Below are 24,750 nucleotides of genomic sequence, written 5' to 3' on the forward strand. Positions count from 1 at the left end.
GAGGTTCAATCTCTCCCCTTATGTGGGAACCATAGAGGAGGTTTCACAGAATTTAAGAGGGAAGGGTTTCTTCTCCCATTATTTCCTAATCCCAAAAGCAAAGGGGAGTCTCAGACCTATCTTAGACCTGTGTCAGCTCCACAACTATCTCAAAAAGATAACATTTCACATGGTCACACTAGCGTCTGGTTTTCCCTTTTTGGATCCTGGAGACTGTTACACCACCCTTGATTTAAGAGACACCTACTTTCATGTATTGATCTTCCGAGGGCATAGAAAGTTCCTCAGGTTCATAGTGAAGCACTCACATTATCAGTTCATGGTGCTTCCATTCAGCCTGTCTGCAGATCCTCATATGTTCACAAAATATATCACCATGGTAGCAGTCTTCCTGAGGAGACTAGGAGTGCAAGTCTATCCTGACCTGGACAACTTTGTCAGGAACCAGTTCACCACTGGGAATTTTGCATATCCCTTTCAATCAACCTCAAGGCCTCTTACCTCTTCGGGCTGTAGAATGAGCTAGCAGACTCTCTGAGCAGATCATTTTCAAGTCACCTTGGGTGGTCTCTTCGCCTGGTTGTCACCAGTTGCATTTTCAGCAGTGGGGGACTCCCCAGACAGGTCTATTTGCAAACAAGTCCAACAGATAATGTCACCAATTCTGCTGCCTGCAGGGTTACAGTCCAGGCTGCTCACAGACACTTTCCTGCTACCCTGGATAAAAAAGTTTTGCTATGCTTTCCCTCCCAGTTCTACTCCTGCACTCTAAAGATCAAGCAGGACCATGCCCAGGTTATATTAATAGCTCCAACATGGTCACACTCTAATACTGGTTTTCCACTCTATTGGATCTCTCAATAGCAACTCCAATCTGACTCCAGTAGCATCCGAATTTGATCTCCCAACAGCACAGTTGGCTGCTCTACCCAAACCTGCAATTCCTTCATTTAACAGCCTGGAAGCTCCATGGCTAAATCCCAGAGAGCAGGCTTGCTTGGAGCAAGTTTTTCATGTTTTATTAAGTAGCAGAAAGCACTTCATCAGGGTCACCTACCTGTCAAAATGGAAAGTTCTCTGTCTGGGTTTGTCAAACCAGAGTCTCGCTGATGAACTCGTCCATCCAACATATACTTAACTATCTAGGTTCACCTGGCAGCAATATCCGCTTTCCATCCTTGCGTGGATAACTGTTCTGTTTTTTTAAATGAAAAGGCAATCTGATTCTGTAAAGGCCTGGAAAGGTTGTACCCTCAATTAAGGTAGGATTTTCCCTGTGGGACTTGATCTTGATCTTGTCTATTTATGAGACCACCATTTGAACCTTTAGCAATGTGCTCCTTACTGCACCGTTTGTGGAAGGTGGTTTTCCTAATTGTCATTACTGCTGCCAGAAGGGTCTCTGAATTGCATGCCTTCTCATCCGAACCACTATACACAGCCGCCTTTAAAAATAAGTTGTACTTATGCCCTCATCTGTATTTTCTCTATAAAGTAGTTTCAAATTTTTATGTCAATCAATTTACTTACCTGTATTTTACTCCAAACCACAAACAAATAGGGACCAGCAGTGGCTATACACATTGGACGTTAGACAAGAACTGGTTGTCTATGTAGACAGGAACAAACTGGTTCAGTAATCCACCCAACTGTATGTGGCCATAGCGAACAAAAAGAAAGTCTTCCTATCGCCTTTCAGAGAATTTCATCTTGGATAACTTCCTGTATCCATGTTTGTTAGGATCTGGTAAGCGTTTCACCACCAGACAAGGTGACAGCTCACTCTACAAGGTTGCAAACACCCTCAATGGCGTTCCTAAAAGAGATCCCTATCCAGGACATTTAAGCAGCAACCTAGTTATTGGTGCACGCTTTCTCCTCCCATTACACCATCACCCAGTACTCTTAGCGATGATGCCAATTCAGTCAAGCAGTACTACAATCTGTGTATGTGAACTCCAATCCCTCCGTTTATGTTACTGCTTAGGTGTCACCAAGAGTGGATTGCACATGTGCAATCACTTGAAGAAATAAAAATGGTTACTAACCTTTCGTAACGGTGATTGTTTGAGATGTGTTGCATGTTATATTGGAGTACAGTGGGAGTCCTCAGCTAAACTAACAGGCTGGTGTATGCTGTGTCTCTTTGGAGGCAGCAAACTTAATCTCTGTGGGTATCTAGTGAGAAGGACTGGACACTGCAGGAAGATGTCTCTGGGGAACTCAGTAACTGGGGTTTGCTGGTTGTTACCTGCAAGGCAAGGTTTTGACTGTATGTCTTGCTAGCAAACTCCTCGAGACTGTCAGTCTGGAATGACATACAATTTAGTAGCAGCAAAGCTCTCACTTGCTGAGGCAGATGGGTGACCCAGTGACGTATGGTTCTGGGTTCCCTGAGGAGAGCGTTACAGTCATGTAATGTGGTATATACCAGGTGGTTACACCAGTATAATATCCATATGCTACCAAAGTCCAGAGAACTATAAATCACCAATCAAAGAACAGAACGGCAATGTCCTCCTTCAATATTTGATTATATCAGAAGTTCAACGACTGTTACTAGAAATGTTGTCATAATGAGATGTCGTGATTAATCAAAAACAGATGCAAACTCTATGTGGTTGGTAATATAATACTCATCCTTTTGGTTAGAAGGTCAAAGTGTAGGGTGGATTGCAGTTATATGGAGCTGTAGCTTTCTCTTAACGATTGTAGTTAATAACCTGTTGGTGGCAAGGATAGTCTATTCTCCTGTTTTATGAACATCACTTTCTTCTTTTGAGTATTTGTCCACATGGATCCCATTGTAAGTGTGTGAGCCTTGTGTACCCAAGCCTGCAATCTTTTTCCAGCAATGTCTCTTGGGGCTACACATGCACCCTGTATCCCTTCACGCATTCCACCGCGAGGGCATAAAAGGCAGAGCACCCCCAACTGACACTCAGTTCTTCTCACTGCCCATGGTAGCAAGTTGGAGCCTCAGTGTCATCCTGGTTACCCTGTAGCATAGCTAGCTAAGGGTTTTTTAGCATTATTTAGTCTAGTAGGTTAGCTTTGGATGAGTTATATTTGATCATTGGTTAATATAAAAAACAAAAATATTTTCTTTTTGTTTACACCTTAGTACTAAGGACTAGGTCTGATGGTGATGAGCAGGTCTGCAGGCTTTAAAATCTTCTTTGCCTGAAAGACTGCTGAGCCTGCTAACGATGCAAATTCAAAGCGTGCATTTGTTTAGGGGAGGTTCACATCTCTTTCCCTGTGCCATCTGTAATTTTTTTTTCTAAGTGTACACAGAGAGCTCCTGATGCTCATTCGAAATTGTTCCTGATGGAAAAAATCTATGTGGAGTGTGTCTGACTCTGGGGTACACCCTCAGCAGCAGTCTCTTGCTTTGAAAACAGTTTCAACAAGTGCCCTGGCTATAAGAGATGCCACCCTGGGATATAAGAAGTCTTCTGGCTCCAAGAGCCCTCATGCTGTTAGCAAACACTGAGTTTCATCAGCCCTCTTCAGGTCAGTCAGTCTGTCTCCTGTTACCCAAGGGAGGAAGGAACAAAGATCTCCATGCACATCCCGGCATCAATCACTAGCCTCATTGGCCAAGAAGACAGTCTTCATAAGCCTTATATAACCAGGCTTCTATGAAACCACATCAGTACTGTGAGTCTAAGTCTAGGAATTCATGTTCCTTAGCCTCAGTGCCACATCCTATACTTTTGGGGACCCTCACTTCCTCAGTACTATATCCAGACATGACCACTTCTGGTATTCTAGCATCGGTACTGGTTGTCATGGTATCTTGGCTGGTGTTGCCACCTCCCTTGTCTGCTGAGACTGTGTTTTCATAACTCGTGTGTATCTTACGGTTATTTTGGAATCAGAGTCCATTGCTGGAGGTTTCTCCTTTGTCTGCAGTATGCAGAGCTCTGCCAGCATCAGAACCTAAGGTACTGAAGATAAAAATATCTCTGTGCCCAACTTTGCGGGTACTGATGGCTATCTTTCATGTGAGATCTAACGGTCATCCAGTTTTACTCTTCAAGAATCTTCTCCATTAGAGGAATTTTTATTCATTTGCATCCTCATCTTTGCATAGTAGTTGGAGTCATTCTCCTAGGAGGTTTTCACCTTTGACTTGGTGATCTGAGAGTGCCCTTTATGGAAATCCTTCTTGTCATAGAACTCATGCTCCAAAAAATCTCATATTCCTGGTTCCCACCTTTATGGCACTTACAACCCCTTACCATTAGGACCTTCTGAGATCCTGGAACCTCAGAATCAGCAGAAGACGAAGGAGGAATATGATATCCTATGTATCCCTTTAGGCATATCTTCATCATTGATTAAATTGATTTCTCATTGGGCAAATACATTGACTGTAGACAACTTCAGAGCTTTCCGGGACATCCTTGAAAGGATGATGGACACCAGCACCTTTCCAGGATCGCCTTAAAAGGCTAAAGATCCACCTGAAAGGTGTCAAGGAAAGAGCTCATAAATTCTTTGACGTTTTATACCTGATATCCCAGGGTCAGTTAGCTATGCTGATTAATGAAGGCATTCTTGAACCCCGTAAGGATTTATGTCAAGCTCCAGCATCCATCTTGGCAACAACCAAGAAGGCAGATTGCAGATACCAGGTACCACCTGAGGCACTTGAATAAGTTTTTTAATGCACCTGATATTTGGTTTGTTGCTTGTAACAGCAGTTCACAAAAAATCTAAGTTGCCTGATCTGCCTAGGTTTATCCTCAGGGACAAAGAACCTAAGGTGATGGATCTGCTGGTGGGGTGGAGGAGTGGGGGGAGTTTATTCATCTGCTTCTTTACAATTTTGGATAGTCAATTGTCATGCTTTAATGATTAAATATAACTTAATGTAATGGGACAAGGTTTTACTGTTGTTGGAGAGATTTCACTGTTAGGGCAAAGAGAGCTCTGCAGATCTCTCTGGATGCTTCTGACACTGCAGCCTGGTCAGTGGCCACTGTGGTGAGGTGACTGAGAAGAACAACGTTGTTGTGGTTGTCAGGAATTCCTACAGAAGTTCACAGCACTGTTGAAGATTTGCCTTTTGAGGGCCATTTTTTTTTTTTAAACTCCAGAATGGATGAGGCATTGCACTTACTGAAGGATTCCAGGCACAACTTTGGTGTCTCGGTCAATGTTCCTCTTCTGAGAAGGAGCACAAAGGAACATTTTCTAGACAGTGATTTAGATTCCAGTTCAACAAGGGTGTATCTTCCTCAAGAGATTTGCCACAATGAATCATCTCTCATTTTCAGTCTCACCCAGTGAATCTGCCTCTGCTTTATGGGTTATATATTGTCTACTGCTTATGTGTCTAGTCCTTATTAATGGTTCCCCCTTCAACCTCCCTGAGTTTGGCTAAGGTTTTTCGAGGTGTACTAATTGAGCAACACAGCATGGATTTCCCTGTAGAAATTTCTCAGGAGGTACTTTCATTTCTTCCTTGATGTACAGACTTTCTAAATGTCTGCCAAGATATTTCATTTAGCTATCTACCCACATCAAACACCCTAATGACAGAGGCATCCAAGTTGGGCTGGATGCACCTTTGGACTCTCTCCAGATCCAGGACATGTGGTCCCAAGCAGAGACTGAGTTGCATAAAAATATGCTAGAGCTCAGAGTTTCTAGCCTGCAATGCTTTTCTACCACTCCTTCAGGGTATTGCTACTGAAATTCTGATGGACAACACAATAGTGTATAAACAGGCAAGGGAGAAGGCAGGACCCAGCACTCCAGTTTTCCCCTAAATCCTATGCCTTTTTTCCAGCTCTCTGTCTCTGGTGCCCCAGCTGCCCATCTCTGTTTCCTGGAGCCATCGTGGCAGCTCGGCCTTGAGTTTAGATGGTTGAGTTCCTCCTTTCCACAGTGTTAGTAGGGCGTCTTCCTCTGTGTCTCCATGCCTGGGCCCCTTGCCATCCCAGGGGTCCTGGACTGGGAAGCCGTATGCTTATATCCTATTTCTGATCAACTTCCTATAGCCTTCCATCTTCCAGGTTCCCAGAAAGATCATTTCTCCTTAACAGAAAGCACTCCATCAATCATGAGTGGAAATTGAGATGTAGAATTAGATCAGATATTTCTAAAATGGGGAGTTCCCTTGGTAGATCTGTTTGCTTCAAATGTGAACATGAAGAGTCCAGCATTCTGCTCCTGTAATCAGACACTGATAAGTCACTCAATCTCTTGTAAACCTTGCAATGCCCATTAGGCACTGGGTGAAAGTACAGTGGCCACCCATGTGGGAGCAACCCATTGGGGCAGCCTCAGAACAGAACATATGGTCCTCAACTTTCTTTTCACAGCTTCCTGGCCAGGTAGAGCACAGATTGCAATCTATAAGTTGAAGTTGGAAAACAACTGGGGTTTGTAATATCACTACTGAATTGCTGAAGACAGGTGCGAGTATTTTTATCATAGCTACATAGGCTTTTCCAGACCATCTGGTGTACTACTGTTATCCCCAGTGATTGGAAGAACAGTGTTATTCTGCCTCTGTTCAAAAAGGGTGATAAGGCAGAATGTAGCAAATGTAGAGATATGCTACTGCTAGCTTGTGGGAAAGTCTTTTCTCCCATGTTAGCATCTTGAATCAATGATACACTTCGTGGCAAAGGCCAGAATACTCAATGCAGCTTTAGAGCTGGTGGTTCCATTGTTGAGCAAATCTTTACCTTGAGACAGCTTTTTAAGAAGATGGCTGAATTTAATAAGCCATGTGTGGCACTTTATATATAAAGACTTCCATCAGGCCTTTGATCAGTATATCAAGTAAGTTTGTGGGATCTGATGAGGTGACTTGGTGTCCCTGGGAAGATAGTATCATTAATAGAAGAGGTCTATAATGGAATAGAAAGCTCTATTAGAGTTAATGATAGATACACAGCATAGTTCCCCGTGTCCACAGGAGTTCAGCAAGGCTGTGCTCTATTATCATCATTCAATAGCGGCATTGATTAGTTGATAGATAAGCTTGACGAAGCAGCTGTTGGTGGCATTGGGCTGAACACAGTTCTGTTTTGAGATCTTGATATGCCAATGACATTGTCTTGTTGGATCAGTTTGGTGAATTGCTGCAGCTGCTGACCAATCTGGTTGGGCTAAAAGCAGTGTGTGTTGATCTGGTTATTTATCTGGATAAAACTAAGTTCCTGACCATTGCCATCAAGCAGCCTCCAGGTCCAGATTATGACCAGCTCAGTATTAAATCTGTCTGGACCGGCCATCCAAGTACATGGCAACTGTCAAATATCTGAGCAGCATCAGTGTGTTGGAAGATGCTAAAGAGGCGGACATTCATAGAGTAGCAACTTCAACTATTTTTGGGGCTCCTCAGCGGCCTCTGTAGGGAAGTCATGACATCAGACTTTCTACAGAGTTGAGGGTCTATAGACTCATGGTCATACCAACTGTGTTGTACTTAAGTGAAATATGGGCAATGAGGAAGGCTATAGAAGAACACCAGATGAGTATTTTTTGATTCCTGTTGTCTTCATCATCTGCTCCATATTAAGTGGCACAAGAAGATCACAAATATAATTACTGCCAATCAATGAGAGCTTATGGAAAATAGCTCCTGTCAAACTAATTTGATATTTTTTATGAGATTATAAGTTTGGTTAATAAAACAGGCGTATTAGTGTAATATACTTAGACTTCTGTAAGGCATTTGGCTTGGTACCACACAACATTTTGATTAAAAAACTAGAACTATATAAAATTAGCATGGCACACAAGAAATGGGTTAAAAGCTGACAAAGTGATCGGTCTCAAAATGTAATTGTAAACAGGGAATTATCATGGAGCGGGTTTGGTTAGGGGTACAGTTGGGATCAGTTCTTGATCTAATGCTATTTAACATTGTATCCAATGACCTGGAAGAAAACATAAAATCATCACTGATAAAGTTTGCAAATGACCTCAAAATTGGGGGAGTGGTAAATAAGGAAGAGGACAGGTCAGTGATATAGAGTGATCTGAATCGCTTGGTAAACTGGGGGCAAGCAAATAATATACATTTTAATATGACTAAATGTAAATTTATACGTGTAGGAACAAAAAATGTAGGCCACTTTTACAGGGTGAGGGACTGTATCCTCGAAAACAAATAACCCACCAGTGCAATGTTGTGACTAAAAGGGCTAATGTGATCCTTGGATGTATAAACAGAGAACATGGCCCTACTGGGTCAGACCAAAAGTCCATCTAGCCCAGTATCCTGTCTTCCGACAGTGGCCAATGCCAGGTGCCCCAGAGGAAATGAACAGAACAGGTAATCAAGTGATCCATCCTCTGTCACCCATTCCCAGCTTCTGGCAAACAGGCTAGGAACACCGTCCCTACCCATCATGACTAAGAGCCATTGATGGACCTATCCTCCATGAACTTATCTAGTTCTTTTTTGATGAAGCAGTGGTGAGCATTGAAGAGGGATTTGAAGGAGGACAAGGCACTTGCCTTATGGATCAGTTCTGGGATGGTGTTCTGTTCTTCAAGAGCAATTCAGAAACATGCTTGGAGACTTTCGTGTGAGAAGCTGACAAATGGGTGGATGAGATGGGAGCTGAGGAAAGGGGTGCCTTTTTCACTGTATTGGTTTAGAGTTGAAGGAGTCCAGGAGTTTCCTGAGTTCCATCTAGGATCCTGATGCACCTTTGAGTCTGTATTGAAATACCCAAATGGGTGGATTTTTCTGTCTTATCATAACAATAAAGATCAGGAATTATTCTTTGGTACCCATCTCCCTTCCAACTGTCTCACTAGCCTCCACTGTCTTTTCCACACAGGGTAATACAAAATAAATGTGCTTTTTATTATATTCTGCATTTCCATATAACTCTTGTGCACTTTCCAATTCTGTGTATTGGACAATATGAACTGAAGTCTGAAGGAGGAACTCATTCCCCACCATGCAGTAGCATGGGCTGCTCTCTATCCTGATTCAAGCCAGAGAATAGGGATATGAGGGGGCAAAGTGATAGGCTTCTGGAACCCTAACTGAGAATTGTCTAATTTTGTAGATGTTTACATTTTCTGCTTGCTTCATTACTGAAAATTTAAATTTTATAGGGATTCTCAAGTTTAGCTATGCACAGAAACATTTTTAATGCAGGAGATATTATTTTGAAGGTATTGTTTAGTGCTACCAAGTAAAAATAAATCATTCATATTCTACTAGCTAAACATTTTTCAAGGCACCTAGTACATTCTTTTCATAGAAATTGGTGCCAGGTAAAATTGTGTATAGTTGGTTATCTAACTCTGGAATGGGAATTCATGCAATATCAGTGTCATCTGTTTTTAAATCTGGTTCCCTAAATGGGATGAGTCAATTCCCAAGGGAACAGCATAAGTAATACTGAAATCACTGAATTAACATAACTAGGCATCTTAGTGTCTGAATTTTTGGAGAACATCATTGTAAAGGACTTTTTTGTGACGTTGACTTTATCTTCCAAGCAACATGACATTCAGAGGAATTACTGAATTTGAAAGTTCCATATAAAAGTTACCTGTTAAATAATGAATGTCTTCAGATGATGCACTGAAACATTTGTTTCTAAAATTTTGTTTCTTTGGTTTTCATTCTGATGTACAATTAAATGTCTGGATTTTCTTCCGATCAGCTCATCAGAAGGAAGGTACAAGCAGCTTCCCTCGTTTAGATTGAGCTTCTACTTTAGTCTTTAGGTGAATTCTGGTGATGGATAAACAGTGCTGTGTATATACTTTTGTTGGGATTTAGAGGATATTTAAAGGATACAAATGTCACAGTTTGTATCCTGCTTCATCACATCAGTTTGTTGCTCTGTATATACTATTAAGCCACCTATCATATTACTTTGTAGCCATTTAATCCTTTACCTTCCTGTTACCTAACATGTCTTCAGATCACTTTTAACTAGACCTGGGAGAATGAAGGGAAAATTATTAGTGTACATGTTTTGTTACATCTGAATTATTATTTGATCTGATTTTTGTTCTGTTTTATTATCTTTTCTGCAAACATTAATGCAAATAGATTTTTTTTATCCGAATATCAGGAAAGGAACTTTTATTCATGCCCAAAGTGCACATCCAGATGTGCACTCCAACATGGCTTTGTGTATTTGGGAATGAACATAGTATTAGAAGGGAGGAAGAGACTAGGAGAGTGGGAGATCCAGTGATTTTGAAAAATAAATAAATGCAATGAAGTAATCCTTGATATCTTTCTTACTTTGTCCAGTAAAACAGAAATGCCACACACACATCCCTCCCCCGGCATCAGTGGATGAGGGAACTTGATGGGGCCAGTGGTGAATGGGGGATAGTGCCTGTAGCAAGGGGGGAGACACTTACCAAGGGACAATAGATAGCACCTTCCCCTGGGAGTCTCTGGCACCCATTGGCCATCAGAGGGAGAGGGATGCTGATTGGTCAGCATTCCCAGCTGCCAGGATTTAGCCCAGTGCAGGGACACGTGAAGCCTCCTTTGGCTCCTTTCCAGCAAAGAAAAGGTTACTCACCAGCCTCCAGCAGCAGCAGCAGCAACAGGAGCTGTCCAGATGCAGAGGGATCCTGGGGCCGCTTTCCCCAGGGGCAGAAGGTCTGCTCCAGTGGGGAGGGGGACCACTGTGTGGGTGATACCTCTGCTCATCCATCCCAGCCTGGGGGCTCTGCCGTCAGTCAGAGCAGGGAGGGATTCCATACTGACTCCTTCCCTGCCCAAGGTGGGGAGGCGGAGGGCTGCATGGGGAGGCTGCTGGGGCCATTGGGCCCTGAAGTGGTATAGCCCTGGTTGTGCCTGTGATCGTGCCCCACCTCCCCTTGGAGTGGGGGAACCGGAGGGCCACATGGTGCTGCTAGAGCAGCTGGGAGCTGGGTTTGTTGCCATGCCCCCTCCCGGCGCTCTCCCTGATTGAAGGAGAGGGGGCTGGGAGTCATGTAGTACGTGTGCTGCGGACCTGCAGGATTGGTTGACGCTACGCATGGTTCATGCGGCGCCTCATGGTCTCAGACACCATCCGGTGGTCCAGGAACATCTACATTGAACACATCACCGGCCAGAGTGACATCGTTCTTCGACTATGAGAAAGGGACCAAGAGACTTTCTCCGTTGGATCATATGAACTGGAACCATAAACTCCCTGAACATTAAATCTCACCAAATGAGGGTCAATCCATCCTCGTCCTCATGTCCACTCATTATACTCCACACTCCATAGCCACTTTATGAACTTCATACCCTCATATCTCAATGTCTGTACTTTGACCCATCAATCTTTTACCCCCAATCGGGGATATTGCAGATTATGTATTCCTTATGCCACGCCATCTTAAACCAAACTTTGCACCCTTGATAATCTGTACGTTATTCCCTGATAACCAGAAACTTCTATGCTTAAACTCTGTACCATTCACTTTTTTTTTTTGAACATCTTAATAAAATTTTTAAATTTGTTTTGGTGGCGGTGAAGGCCCTTGCTCTGTATTCGTGAGCTTGCCCTGCTGTAGATAGCTCTAAGGCAGTGGTTCTCAAACTTATTTTATTGCACACCCCCCCTTCTTTGTGTCTGCAGGATTTTACTTCTCCCCTGCCACACAAATACATGTACCGACATATGCAGCAGTGGGGCTCCACTTGAATCGGTTTCAGCTTCTTTGTTTTTTACTTGAGTTTTTCCCTGTTGCACGAACGAGCCAACAATCCATTGTAATAAGAGCAAAAGCAAAACTGCGATTGTAGTGCCTGCTTACAATTTAATGTGCACAGTGCATCGTAGCAAACGGATTGACGTACAGATGGCAGTGTCTTTGTATAATGCTATGCAAGCTTAACAGAAACCCATCAAAATGCACAGCGCCATCTGACAACCTGATACATCTGGAGGAATCATCTTTGCTAGTTATTCTTCGCTCTGGGTAAAATGTGCACAGTATGTTCCCCCTCTCCCCCCCCCTCCAAAGCTTCTCATACCCCCACAGAATATATTCCGCACCCATCCAGGGGAGCTGCCCTCCCAGTTTAAGAACCTCTGCTCTAGGGAAACTGCTCTCCCCAGTCCCTGACCTGTGGAGGGGAGAGGCTAGGGATCATGCAGTGCCTCTAGGATGGCTGGGAAGGGCCCTGTGTCCTTGGGCAGCCCTTCCAGGGCTGGGTCTGTTGCGTTGTGTCTCTCTCCTCTCTCCCCGCCTCCTCCCCCCCATGTGTACAGGAGGAGAGGCCATGGGTGTGCCCCCCCAACTCTGGCTTCTGTTGTGGGGAGGGGAAAAGGCTTGTGGGGCCTTAGCCAGGGGTACAACCAGCAACTCAGCAGGTGCCTGCTCCAGAAGCCGTCTCTTCTACACCATCCCTTCCCCCTCCCCCACATGCAGTGAGGCAGCAGGAGTCAGGGCATAGATAGTAGGGGTGCCCTCCTGTAGGCATGGGAGGGGATACATTATGCCTTAATGGAGGCAGAGAGAGTTGTGGCCTTAGAGACGGGCGAGGGTTCATTTGGGCAGCTTTTCCAGGAATTTGTGGGCTTGGGAGTGCAGTCTCCATGCGGGAGGATGTGCTCAGCCTTCACAGGAAGGGAGATCAGACAAGGATCAATGGCCTGCAACAGGCCCAGAAGGAGAGTCAGAAGAGGAGGAGAGCAGCTGGGCAGGAGCCGGGACCTCAGCAAGGACAATTCACTTTGCGGGTGGTGGTGAGTCAGGAGTGTATTCCCCCTCATACAGGCGGTCTACGAGAGAGATTCAGGCTCTGAGTTTAAGGATATTGAGGGTCCAAGCCCCAATGAGGTGGATAAGAATGACAAGGAGTAGGTGAGTGGGCCTGGGCCTCACTCCCATAACCTGTCAACAAGTTCATCAGGCATCTTCAGGATGTGGTGGTGGGCAGGGCTGGATTAAGACCTTTAGAGGCCCTAAGCACTGAAAAAATTATGGTGCCCCCACCCACATGTAATTCAAAATAAAAACAATACTATGCTGTAAAATAAAATTGTATTTTTTGAAATGACACAACTTGCATGTATGCTTAAATTAAAATAGCTTCTTTCTAGATTTTATGGTTGCAAAATTCTGGATAAGTTCATCGAAGCTGACTCAACGAAGCATGTCCACTTCCATACACACAATAGGGAAAATGAATCAAGTCTGTCCTGACACATTATTGTTCTCTGAGGATTTTTTATTTTTTTCAGATGAGAAAAAGTGTGTTCTGCGGAGCAGTTAGTAATCATCAATGTTAGAAAAATATGTAGTGCGATCTCTACATTTGGAAATACACATTGTATTCCATCTTTCAATATTGTGTCATGAAGATCAATGTGACTGAATTTCATTTTTCCTGTTTCATTAAACTTTGCATGCATATAACAGTGGAACTGCCGTACTTCTCCACAGAGATTCATGTTCAAGTCAACAGGGTATGAGTCAACTAACTTTTGGGAACCTTGTGAATATTGTTCGTCAGATAAGTCTTTGTACACTTCACCTCTCCTCTTTATATGAGCTTCAAGTGTATCAATTATAGCGTAGTAAGTAGATACGTGAAATTTGTCTCTAGGATTCAATGCTGTTTCTCTTGCACTGCTATCATTTGCTTGTTTTTTCCTGATTCGCTTGCAGGACTGGGCTTCTTTGTAGTTCGTATCAGGCAAGATATCTTTTGATATGTCTTCAGATCTTTCAAAATCATTCCTCAAAGTGTGTAAGTGGTCTGCTAATGATTGACAGAGGTCTGCACATGTTTTCAAATCCAATTCTTTTTCTTGGAGAGCTTGACTTGTGTGGTAAAAGTGTTGTAAAATTTCATTCCACGTGGTCAACATGAATACAAACTCTAGTTTTTGCATCTTGTTTGCAATGTTTTCTGCCTCTCGTATAGTTTCTCCCTTTTGTGATTGGTCTTCAACTATACTTTCTAAAGCATCCACAAACTTTGAGTAGGACTCCAGAATTGCACTTGTTGCCACTGCATGTCCCAGCGAGTATTAGAAAGAGATTTCAACACAACACACACACACACAATTTGTGTGTGTGTGTGTGTATATATATTACACAAGAGAGAAAAAAACAAATCAAGTACGTGTAACTCAGAAGAATATATCAATAATAAAACATAAATGTATTGCAATACATGACAGGATGTGATTTCCTCACATTATTTTGATCAACATTAGTAGGATGCCCCCCTGGTTTAGGTGGGGATAAGTAATAAAAAGAGAACAGAAAAATGGGGGAAGTGTATGTAGTGGAGTGTAAGGAAGTCTAACAAAGTTCTGATTTTTCCCATGCTGACTTCTTTGATGCTTTTTTTGAACTATCAAATATCAATTTTTTTCAAAAACAAAAAACAAAAACCATTTTTTTTGGGTGCCCCCTGCTTTGCTGGTGCCCTAAGCACGGGCTTAGTCTGCCTATTGGGTAATCCAGCCCGGGTGGTGGGTTCTCCAGCAGCCCACAGATACTGACAGAGGGATTGCAAACCTGGGCCTTCAGGGGCAAGGCCCAGGTCACTCCTTTCTTGGACACTTCCCCCCAAGGGATGTAGGGTGACCTGGTAAAATCACTGGCATTAGTGGCCTGTAGGTGGGGCAGCCTGTCTGACGAGAATGGGGCCCTCTCAGAGGAGGGGTGACACTCACAAGTTTGGTGTGGGACTGATATCCTGCAAAGGAATATAGAGCAATTAGGGAGTTCCTGTCCTTCACCAGGTGACATCATTCCTAATGAAACCCAGGCAGGAGACCTAGCAGCTAACCTCTCTAGAGCTTATGTGGGGGGATAGCCATTGGTCTTAAGGGTTTAAGGAAAAGGTTGGAAAGGGGAACTTGTGGATTTATTTACCATGCTGTTTCGAGAAGAGCAGACAGAGTTGGGGTGGAGGGAGGTGGGGGGAAATAGCATTGAAGGAAAAAAGGATGAGGACAAATCCCACAAACCTAACATGACTCAAACTCTTGAAATGGTCAGCAGCCTTTCACACTTACAGTAGAACCTCAGAGTTCCGAACACCTTGGGAGTGGAGATTGTTTGTAACTTTGAAATGTTCCTAATGCTGAACAAAACATTATGGTTGGCCTTTCAAATATTTACAACTGAACATTGACTTTTAATACAGCTTTGAAAGTTTACTATGCAGAAGAAAAATGCTGCTTACAACCATCTTAATTTAAATGAAACAAGCACAGATACAGTTTCCTTACCTTGTCAATTCTTTAAGCTTTCCCTTTATTTTTTTAGTAGTTTACGTTTAACACAGTACTGTATTTCAATTGCTTTTTTTTAGTGTTTGTTATCCTTGAGGAAAAAAAACGCCAATGCAAAAGTCCACCAATTTAAATGTCCATTCAAATAGCACTAACTAAAAAAAAAATGCTGTTGCAAAATATACTGGCACTAGTCTTTATGACAATTTCAAAAAAAAAGTATCCAAACTTAACTATCCTGCTTAAGTACTACAGGATAAACTATGTAGACTTGAAAAAATCTTTAATGTTACTCTGCTTGAGGTTGCTAACATGCTTTTTTGCTGCCAACGTGCATAACTCTTGAACCATCATTAGGTTCATCGGTATGGCTTCAGGCTGTTGTTCAAGCCACTCTTCTGCTTGCATGTGTGGGAACTTCTTGGTGGTCTCACCCTCCTTCTTGTCACTTTCACTGTCAGTATCACTGTTCCTCGTACCAATTCAGTTCTCATGGTAGCTTGTATCAATGATTCATGTTTTCCAGAATGCCTTGCCATTGGCTGAATGAGGCTTATAATGTTTAGTGGCAAAAACAAATACAAAATGCTTCCATCTTTTAGCAATAGATTTTCAATGGCAGGGTGAGATGGAGCATTATCCATCAGCAGCACAGCTTGGATATGTAATGATTTTGACATAAAGTAGTCTTTCACAAGTGGAACAAAGTATTTAAAAAACAGTTGGAGAAAATGCCTTTATCCATCCAAGCACTGCACTGGCTGTAGTAATGGACAGATAGAGCTGGCATAGTGACGTTTGCAAAGCAGTGAGGTTTCACACTTTTGTGAATGATGGAAATCCCCACTTGTGTTAGAAGTAGCCATTAGCGTGACCCGATCTTTACTGGGTTTGAAATTCTTCACCTGGTTTTATGAACTGTTTGCCAGTGTCTTGTTTGGAACAGGTGCCAGTACAGGCCCATCTTGTTGCAGTTAAACACTTGGTCCCAGGTAAGTTCATGCTGTTCAATAAATGATTTGAAGATGTTTTTAAATTAACCCGTGACATTAGAGTCAGCTGTCTCTGTCCACTCACGCCTGGGTACTGGATTATGGCAAAGATGCCGAGATTCAAAATCTGTGCTTCCTGACACCGCATGTTTTCTGTCAGCGACGAGCACTAATGCTGTGTCTACTGCTTGGGGAAAGCCCACGTCCCATTCAGGTGCAGTATTTGCCTTTCCTTCCCTGCCTGTACCTGGGAAGGGTAGGCCCTCTGCCTTAAGAAGTACCTCATGGAGGTTGCCATGGGGCTGCAGTCGGATCCTGGCTGGGGGACACCCCCCTCCATCCTCATTTCCTCATCATCCTCTTCCCCCTACCTCCATAAATCAGTCTGAGCAGTCCTGGAGCGTGCCTCCTACCATGCAGTCCCAGTCCAGTTCCACCGGTACCAGCGCTGTGGGTCCCACACAGGGGCCTAGCCACAAGTCATGGAAGAATGTGCATAAGCATGGCAGTAAGTCTTTCTCCAGATCCCAGAAAGACGCTGCATTGTCCACAAGTTCCTGCCATGGAGGAGCAGCGCGTTCCAAGGCCCACAAGAGCAACAAGAAGTCGCATCGCTTGCTGGATCTGCGAGTCCCCGAGCAGTGTACTCCTCGTGCATCAGTTCTACCGATGGCCTGTGAATCGTCAGTCCCAAGGCAGGATCCCTTACCAGCTCCAATTCTGTCCATGACTCCAGAGAGACTGGAATGTGCTCCTGGACCTCATGAATTGTTTGCCTTGGAGGAATGAGATTTCCATGTGCTCTGGTCCACTTTCCTGCTAAAAGGGCCCCCTCTCCTACATCAGATCTGACACTCTCTGGTCATTTTCCTACAACACACCTCTTTTTGTCGGTTCCATTGGCACCTCCATTTGTACCGGACTCTGGTTCCTCCAAGTCGAAGGACTAGGATAAACATGGTCCACCACTTCTGTTCCAAAGGTATGCCTGCCTGAAGGTTCCGATGGCGCAGTGACAATACCCTCCAATGCCTTTGCTTAGGAACCATTGGTACCCAGCTCCATGGGCACCGCCACAGCAGCATCAGGATCAACAAAGTTGGCCATATTGGAGATCGTGGCCCAATATCAAGCTTCAGAACCATCCCGATCTGACTGGGAGGAGTTCCCCATTTTATTGCCCCATCCTTCATCAAGTAGACATTCAGAACTGGGACTGGATGATGCATCAGTAAGCCCAGCTCCAATGGTACCGCCGGATCTGAAGAGGCTTCCCTCATCGTCCCCAGACATGGCTGTGTCGTTGACACCTTCCTCTCCTCTGATGACTATCATCAATTTCAGGAGTTGCTAAGAAGAATAACTAATGCTCTTCATATTCCTGTTGAAAGAGGTGCAGGACAGACGGCACCACCTGCTAGACATTTTATATCTACTGGTACTGGCCAGAATGGTTCTACCAATCAACGGTGCCATTCACCAACCGGCATGTACTGTGTGACATACCCCAGCCATGTGCTCCCCCACCATGAAGTGGGCAAAAAAGAGATACTGTGTCCCCTCCAGTAGGTCTGATTCAAGTTGTCCACTAGAATCATATTTGAGACTGCAGTTGATTCCGCAGACTCGTCCTTGTATACAATGGCGACTGGAATCGTCATTTAAAAAAAAAAAAATCCTGGTTACACTTCTCAAGCTTTCCTAGGGAGGTACAGAGCACAATTGAGGACCTTTGATGAATTACACCTCTTCAGTCAGAAGATGGATTATTCCTTACCCGCACTGAAAGACTCGAGTCACCTGTGATCGCTGGGCATTTATACGCCAGCGCCCAAATGAAAATTTTGTTGCCTGCTCTCTACACAATGCTACAAAGCTCCCCTGTTCTGCCATTTGCGAGCCTCGACCTAAGCACCCAAAGGAAGAAAGATCCTGTCTGCCTGGTACACCAGAGCAGTCCTCCATGCAGAATAGTCAATCTTCACGTAAGCGATATTTGAGTGCATCTAGAGAGCCATCAACCAGTTTGCACCCCAACACTCTTTACAGCCATCCCTTTAGAGGGCCATCTCAATTTCATTTCTGCTAGCATGGAGTGCAATAACAATGGGCAAGTGGGTCCTGGAGGTCATTTGTCTTGGCTATATGATCGAGTTTATGACGCTACCTCCTCCACATCCCCCCACCCTGGTCTTGTCTCAAAGTCTCCACAAACTTTCAGGGCACAGGGTTCTCTTCCAACTATTTCCTGGTGCCCAAGAAGAAGGGGGGAATGGAGACAAATTCTGGATCTCTGGTGCCTCAACCTTTCCATTTGCAAGCCAAAGTTCCGTATGGTCAAGCTTGCCGCCATCATTCCCTCACTAGAAAAAGGCATGTGGTTTATGGCTCTCAATATGCAAGACACCTACTTCCACATTGATATCCACATGACCCACAGATGGTTCTGAGGTTCACGATGTGTCCTCCGCACTTCTAGTACAGGGTTCTCCCATTTGAACATACCACTGCTTCATGAGCCTTTGCAAAGGTTTTCCCTGTGGAAGCAGCTCACCTCTGAGGGGAAGGAGTCCTTGTCTTGCCCTACCTGGACGACTGGCTGTTGGCAGTACGGTCTAGAGGGGAAACTCAAGAATTGACGTCCCAGCTCCTTCTTCTCCTCTCCTACCTAGGTGTGCATGTGAATGTCTGTGGAGTGGAACACGGTCCCTGGAGTTCATGCATATCTATCAAAGGACAGGTTCCAGACATAACTGGACCTGATTGCTTCAGTGATATCAAACCCCTCAGTCTCAGGCAAGACTTGTCCCTGTCCTCGATCACGTGACAGCATGCATGTTTGTCATGGCCTTCGCCTGCGCTCCCACTGTCTACCACTATGGCTGCAAGGAGTCTACTCCCCTATGCACCAATCTGTGGACACTGTTCTCACCATTCCACTAGAAGTCATCTATTCCCTTCAGTGGTGGGCAGAGCCGCACCAAGTTTGTTCTGGAATGCTCTTCCTTCCATCCTCTCCAAGCATGATGATCATAACGGTTGCATTGGAGATTACATGACGCAAGGAACTTGGAATGCTCGGGAAGCCAGGATGCACATCAACTTCCTGAAACTTTGGGCAGTATGCTGGACATGTCATGTTTTTTACCATCCATCCACTCTTGTCAAGTTCTCATCATGTCAAACACCACCACAACAGTTTACTACATAAACAAGCAACAAGGCTCAAGTGCTGTGTGTGGAAGTGGTGCAGTGCCCTCTGTATCCTTGTGACGGGGTGCTGGGCAAAGGGTTACTGATTCAGCCTTCTGTCATGCCAGCTCCCATTTATGGGGGATAGATAACCTTTCTCTAATTGGGGAGGCAGCAACAGCTGCTGCCTAATTAGGCCTGGGTGAATAAAAGCCTCAGGAGAAGGAAGCAAAGGGAGGAGCAGGAAGACAGGGAAAAGACAGGGAATGGAAGCAGGGAGGTAGCTGTCTCCTCCCTCCTGCCTGTAGATGGCGAAGGGCCAACTGTACGTGGTGAAACAGTGGTGGGAACAAGCCTGTAAATAAACTTCACCGGCGGATACTAATCCCAGGGTCTCAGAGTAACTTTGTGGACTTAGCAGAGGCAGGAGCAAGGGGGCTCTGCCCCAAACTGTTACAATCCAAACTGCTATTGTCAGCAGCCTATCTTCCAAATGCAATTACTGATGCTCTGAGCAAGAACTTCATGACTGACCAATGAATAGAGTTGCACAACACAGTAATCGCAGACGTTTTTGGTAGCTGGGGGACCTGGTCAGGAATCTCTTTGCCTCTCACGCCAACATGCAGTGCATCCAGTACTGTTCCAGGGGAGGGCTCTGTGCCCATTCATAGGGTAACACCTTGGTTGTCGACTGGTCAGACCGAATCAATTATGCTTTCCCTCCCTTACCGCGCCTGCCAAGATTCTTCACAAACTCTGACAAGAGAAAGCAACTCCATCCTGATTGCCCCATTCTGGGCTCTGGAGGTCTGGTTTCTTCCTCTTCTTTTCATGTCGAAGCATCCTCCATTCCCTCTTCCGACGTTCCCAAAACTGCTCACAAAACATGACAGATTCACGCACCCAGATCCACGGACACTTCACCTGAGAGCTTGGTTTTTGGATGAATACCTCCATTAGTGTGGGAATGTTTGTCGGCAGTATGAGATGTCCTCTTGAGTAGCAGGAAGGACTCCACGAGGAGATCCTACCAAGCCAAATGGACATGTTTCATTTCCTGGGCCCAGCAGAAAGGTCTTGCCCCTGAGGCTGTGGGCATCCTGATGCTCTTAGACTGTTTCCTATCTAGGAAGTCCTCAGGGCTCGCTCTCAGCTCCATGAAGGGGCAGATAGTGGCTGTCTATTCTTTCCACCTTCCTGTGGAGGGGCATTTGGTTTTCACTCACCTTTTGCCCAATTCTGGAAGGGTCTTGTTTGCAAATATCCTCCTGTTCAGCCTATCGCTCCTCAGAGCAACATCAGCCTAGTCCTTACAGCATTGATGAGCTCGCTCTTTGAACTGCTGGACTCCTGCTTCCTTTCTCTTCTTTCCATAAAGGTCACATTCCTGATCGTTATCTCTGCAAGAAAGCAACAGAGGGTCCTGTGGCACCTTTAAGACTAACAGAAGTATAGGGAGCATAAGCTTTCGTGGGTAAGAACCTCACTTCTTGCATCTGAAGAAGTGAGGTTCTTACCCACGAAAGCTTATGCTCCCTATACTTCTATTAGTCTTAAAGGTGCCAGAGGACCCTCTGTTGCTTTTTACAGATTCAGACTAACACGGCTACCCCTCTGATATATGCAAGAAAGGTTGACGAACTGGGGCCATGATAGCAAATCCCCCTTTCACCACGTTCCATAAGGACAAAGTCTCACTGCGCTTGCATCCCAGATTTCTACCGAAAGTGGTTTCCCATTTCCATCTCAACCAACCCATACATCTGCCCATCTTCTTTCCAAAACCGCACATCTTAAAGGAGGAATGGTGGCTTCACTCCCTTGATGTACATTGTAGATAAAAGGCTGGGGCCCAAAGGACAAGGCCATTTCGGAAGTCTCCTAGACTATTTGTTGCCATAGCGGAGAGAATTAAGGGGCAGGCCATCTCCACCCAGAGAATGTCAAAATGGGTCTCAGAGTGCATTATGCTTTGCTATCAGTTGTTGGGGCGGTCCCCACCAGGTGGAATACGGGCCCATTCCACTAGAGTGCAAGCATCAACTATGGCTGTTCTCCACGATGTGCCATTTATGGACATATGTAAGGCGGTTACGTGGAGTTCAGTACACACCTTTTCTTCCCTTTGTGCCCTGGTGCAAGACTCTGCAAGACTCTGCAACAGATGCCTCATTTGGGGCAGCTGTTCTCCGTTCCATGGTTCCGGCATCTTCCTCGCACCCTCCTCCTATCTAGGTACTGCTTGTTAATCACCCTCAGTGGAATACAATAGGAACCATCACTCGAAAAAGAGGAGATTACTTACCTGTAACTGGAGGAGGTTCCTATCTGTATTCCAATCTTGTCATACTTCCCCTCTGCTGCAGATCTGCTCCACCATTTATCGCCTGAGGTGAAACCATGAGGTGGTACAAGGGCGCATGCATGGACTGACAGACACTACTACTTTGAAAAGCTCTGGGTGCGTGGCCCATGCGCATAATCCTCAATGGAATACAGATAGGGACCGCACGTCTCGAAATATAACTGGCAGAATGCTCCCAAAGTGCATGGATTGAGCAATAGAAAACATTCTTTTAAACTTGCATGTATTTTTTTTTATATATAGCTATATTTCAGGAAAAAGATATCAGGGTTTTTATAAGCAGGGTGTATATAACACTGTCTTACAATTGGACGTATGGTAGGAGTTTCTGATAGAAGTAAAATTGCACAGTTTACTTGGGATGTCTGTAAAGAGACACTCAAAGGGATTCTGAGGCTATGGTAAATAGAGGAGAACGTATCTTGAGTGGTTAGTGAGATCTGAAGCCTGAGGCTTGGTCTACACTAACCCCCCAAATCGAACTAAGGTACGCAACTTCAGCTACGTGAATAACGTAGCTGAAGTTCGAAGTACCTTAGTTCGATCTTACCTCGGTCCACACGCGGCAGGCAGGCTCCCCCGTCGACTCCGCGGTATTCCTCTCGTCTAGCTGGAGTACCGCAGTCGACGGCGAGCACTTCCGGGTTCGACTTATCGCGTCCAGACAAGACGCGATAAGTCGAACCCAGAAGTTCGATTGCCAGCTGCCAAACTAGCGGCTGGGTATAGACGTACCCTTAGATGCATTGTCTTTTTCAGTTTTTTTAAAATGAGCACAAAACTCCTGCATGATAAATATGCTTTAAAATCTTGTTCAACTGTTTTGTCCTCATCTATCTAAGGAAAAATATTTTTGTTAATTCTCATGACATAAATAAATCAACCATAGAGCATGTCCAAATCCAAAATAAAAATTGCATATAGAAGTATCTGGTTCCATTGTATTTTTTCCCTCTGCTTAATGTGTGTTTGGCACTGGGGGATTGGGAATGTGGGCAGGATGCAGTTAGGTTTATAAAATATAATATATGCAAGTGTGTGAGTGTGTATGTATAGTTGAACATAGTCACAGAATTAATGCAGATCAGGTACCCAAGCCTCAATAAATAATTTACTTAATTATTAAACTACTAAAAAGTATATCACTTGTATCAACTTGTGCGGGGTGAACTTGTTTGCACATCAATAAAATAACTCTTTACCAAATATAATTGTTTGAATGACTAAAGTAGCAGCCGTGTTAGTCTGTATCCGCAAAAAGAACAGGAGTACTTGTGGCACCTTGGAGACTAACAAATTTATTTGAGCATAAGCTTTCGTGGGCTACATCCCACTTCTTCGATATAGCCCATGAAAGCTTATGCTCAAATAAATTTGTTAGTCTCTAAGGTGCAACAAGTACTCCTAGTCTTTCAGATAAGTTAGGTAGGCCAAACACAGGTATCCATGACACAATTTGTGCAGAGAGACAAAAATACTCTTATTAGAATTGAATATTTCAATCATTCAGGTTAATATTCCTCTTCCTCAGTCCGAGTTGTCCATTCAAGAGTCAGACTTCACTGTGCCCAACCTTTGGGGGCAGAGTTCTCATCCCAGACATAACATTTTATCCTTATACGTCTCTATGTTGCTGAGTACAGAATAGTGGCCTCAAAACCCTTCTAAGACTTTTTAACATTTAATGTAAGCTCTCTTTTCTGCTTTGGGTAACTAGATGTAAATCTTACATTAGGATTTTGTAAATTCCTACTGCTAACCTGCTCTCAGATGCCTGTCTTATTCTGAAATATCTGTCGTCATGATACTGCTATAAAGTTTGCATTCTCCAGGTGGGCATCTGGGAACAGTAATTGTTATAAATGTATATTACAGTATTAACCAGAGGCTCCAGTAGGAATTGGGGTTTCTTTTTGCTGAGTATGGATTGGGTCCTGTGCTGGATTAGATGCTGGAATCATTTTAGTCATGACTTCTCAGTGGATGCCTTCTCTCCCAGTGGGGTTTCCTAATACTCTTCTGATGTTTTTTGCTCTGATTTCATTTTTAGTGGTTTATAATGTACTTTCTGTCTTCGTGAATGTGCATGGCACAATCTGTAAACAGTTCTTCTTGGGTGAAATCTTGACCCCACAGAAGTCAGTGTGAGATTTGCCATTGTCTTCAGTGGAGCCAGGATTTGCACCCCTTGTATTATCTCACAAACTTTCTCCTTCCAGAATCTGGTGTTCATTTCATGTCATTTATTATTTTAAGTCCATTGGCCTCAGAAAATAGTATTCCAGGTTCCACCTTTATAAAGAATGAATTCTCTGGATCTTATTCATTTTAACATTGAGACGTCAGCAGTTCTTTGATATTTGCTTACACTGTAAAGCAGAGATAAAGGTGGGGAAAGATGGTGCCTGATCTTTTGCAGCTGGACCAAATGTGTGTGGGCAGAAAGTCATGTTTCTCATTATTTTTTATTTTCATTTTGTCCTGCAGCGTTGTTGGCATTTGGGTGTTTGAAATTGTAGGAGCATCTGGCTCAATTTTTCTAAAGCAAGGGTAGTAAAAACCATTTAAATTATCCCACGTTGCTGAGGAGCTTATATAACACGCATTTTCTTTAGCTTACTTCACTTCAGACTCCACCCACACCATAAGAAAAATATTTTAAATGGTTTTATTTAGTTTATATTTTGGTGTATGCAGAGTTCATTGTTAGGTGCAGGGATTGAGACACTGGCCACCTTTTCCAGTTATTGGACTGTAGGTTGTAGTTTCATTTGGGTAATGTAGTCTTCTTGATTAAAGTGGTGTGTTTGGTTTTTCTCAGCCTTGGTTACCAGAGTGCTGTATTTCATGATGCGTTATCGATAACCGAGAAACATTTTTAGTAATGAAGCCTTTATTTGATAGCTCATAGTGAAACATTTATGTGGTAGGTAGTCCTTCATAGAGTTGAGGTTTAATTAGTTATTCTTTGTACAACATGGTG

The 24,750-nt window shown here is 43.9% G+C and overlaps 1 protein-coding gene across 2 annotated transcripts in view; it reads left to right on the plus strand.

Annotated features, from left to right (window-relative positions):
• DNAJC1 (DnaJ heat shock protein family (Hsp40) member C1) overlaps positions 1–24,750 on the plus strand; it is a 181,955-nt gene that overhangs the window by 95,868 nt on the left and 61,337 nt on the right. The gene's annotated exons all lie outside the window — the stretch shown is intronic.

Source organism: Trachemys scripta, chromosome 2 (assembly GCF_013100865.1).
Source record: "Trachemys scripta elegans isolate TJP31775 chromosome 2, CAS_Tse_1.0, whole genome shotgun sequence".
NCBI lineage: Eukaryota > Metazoa > Chordata > Testudines > Emydidae > Trachemys > Trachemys scripta.